Genomic DNA, 2,730 nt, shown 5'->3' with positions numbered 1-2,730 from the left:
ANNTTGACACAAAACTAGCCAGTACAATTGACCCTTTGTCAACTTGACACACAAACACATCACTAGTAAGCCTCAACCCTTAGTTCTTATTCATCCCCAAGATCTTAAATAACTTTAAAAGTCCCACAGCCTTTACATATTAAAAGTTCAATCCTTTCAAAATATCCAATATCCTTTAAAATCCTTGTTTTGAGCCGGGTGTGGTGGCACACGCCTTTAATCCCAGCACTTGGGAGGCAGAGGCAGGCGGATTTCTGAGTTCGAGGCCAACCTGGTCTACAAAGTGAGTTCCAGGTCAGCCAGGGCTACACAGAGAAACCCTGTCTCGAAACCAAAAAAAAAAAAAATCCTTGTTTTGTTTTTTTGATGAATAACCAATGCTATTCACATGAATTCATTTCTGGGCTTTCTTTGTTGTTGTTTTTTTTTTCAAATTAATAACATTTTAATTAATTCTTTTATACAGTGTATTTTGAACACATTTCACCCTTTACCTCCCCAACTCCTCCCTGGTGAGCTGTCCACCTTCTCACCCCTCCCAATCCCATACCTTCACTTTAAACAAAATTACCCACCAAGTTCATTTTGTTCTTCTCTTATGCTCAGGAGTGTAGGACCATTCACTAGAGTGTTGTTGACCCACCAGGAGCCACACCTGTAAAGAAAAACTGACTCTTCCTCCTCTAGAAGCCATCAACTGTCAAGAGTTCAGTTAGGAGTGGGGGCTTGTGACCTCCTCCCCACTCCATGCTAAAGTGTTAACTGGCTTGTCTTTTGTTTGTTTGGGTTTTGGTTTTCAAGACAGGGTCTCTCCACGTAGCTCTGATTGTCCTGGGACTCTGTAGACCAGGCTAGCCTCGAACTTTGAGATTCTCCTAGCCTTTTTCTTTGTCAGAAGCCATCTAGGAAAGGCTATGGCAAGCAAGTGAGTTTTCTGGAGATGGCCCACCATTTTGAATGGCTGCGATGGGTGCGCTCTGAGATGCAGGGTCCTAAGAGACTTAGGGTCCTAAGCAATCCCGGGATTGCTTCTTGCTGCTAGTATCACTTTCCTGTAAATATTATGTAACCTAGTGATTCCCGGGCATCAGCCCATCCTATTGGGCAGATCTCCTGCAGAATGGGTCCGAAGATGTACTTTCATGTAGTAATGTTGTGTAGACAAATGGATGATTTCATAATCCCTAATAATGATTTTACAGAATTCCTAAATTGATGTAAGTAATCTCAAGCCCCCTGTAGAAGAAAAGCTGCAAACAGAGCTCTGTAAACCTTCATGGTTTCCCATTCCACTAGGAAAAGAAAGCAGGCTTGGAACAGGTTTATAATCAAGGAAAACATTCCTTCTAGGTAGGGAACGAGGCTACTATCTGGTAACTAAAGGTCATAAACTGGGAATGGGCAATTTATTACAGGTGTAAAGACAGAATAAATGACAGACTAGTCTATCTATCCAAGACTTCAAAATAATGAGACACAAGGCAGATGATTTGTCTCCCAACAAAACAATGCTAACTTATGACGTGAAAAAGTGTTGCTTTAAACTTATAATGAACTTATGGAGCTAGTATCAGATAATGAAGGTATACTAAGGTACAGGTCTTAATGGAAAGACATGTAAACAATTCTGATGTAATTCCTTATGTCTTATCGATCTATGACATGAACTAGTGCCTTAAACTTACTCTGAATGTATGAAATATACAAATGCTTAGAAACGATGTGATCAATTATCGTGAGAAAGTATAAAAACTAAGAACTACAACAAAATGACAATGTAGGGGCTGGCAAGATGGCTCAGCGGGTAAGAACACTGACTGTTCTTCCAAAGGTCCTGAGTTCAATTTCCAGCATCCACATGAAGGCTCACAACCATCTGTACAGCTACAGTGTACTCATATACATAAAATAAATAAAATAAAAACTTTTTAAAAATGACAGTGTAGCCTTCTTCAGCTTCGTCCAGTATACATGTCTCTGTCTTCCTTTCTTCCTTTCTTCCTTTCTTCCTTTCTTCCTTCCTTCCTTCCTTCCTTCCTTCCTTCCTTCCTTCCTTCCAATCTTCTTTCTTTTTTCTCTTCTCTCTCATTTATGAAAAGTTAGCCTCTTGAGCCTGACAGAAAAGAGTCCTAGTAATTAAGCTTTTTTTCTTAATCCCCTGCTTCTATCACCAGGAGTTAATCGACAGAAATCAGCAGCTTTTGGCCACAGAATAGCAAAGAGGTAAAGAGAATAAACAGCCAAAGTCATCAGCTTTTGGCCCCAACTGCTGTGCTTTGCTGCTTTCCCTGGGTACCTGAACTGGATGTTGAGCTGGACTCTGGCCTGCCTGCCTGCCTGCCCTCCCTCCCTCTCCCTCCTTTCCTCTGTCTCTGTCTCTGTCTCTGTCTCTGTCTCTTTCTATATAGGGTCTCCTGTACTCCTGGGTAGCTTGAATCCCTGATCTTCCTGATTCGACCTCCAACATACTAGGATTGCAGGCAGGTGCATGTTACCACACTTGGCTATGCGGTGCCAGAGTTGGAACTCAGGGCTTTGCGCGTGCTAGGCAAACACTCCGACAACTGAGACCCGTTCCAGCTCCTCATTTCTATTCTGAAGGTCAAGGTATATATTTTTATGGCAGTACCACAATATTTTAATTACTACTGCTTTATAATGTAGTTTGAAATCAGGTGGTATAATAAAGTTTCTTCTTTTGCTTCATGCCTGCCTTGGCTAATTTTGTGG

Source organism: Mus caroli, chromosome 2 (genome assembly GCF_900094665.2).
Source record: "Mus caroli chromosome 2, CAROLI_EIJ_v1.1, whole genome shotgun sequence".
Classification (NCBI taxonomy): domain Eukaryota; kingdom Metazoa; phylum Chordata; class Mammalia; order Rodentia; family Muridae; genus Mus; species Mus caroli.
The sequence above is the reverse complement of the archived record's forward strand: the minus strand, read 5'-3'. Positions refer to the sequence as shown.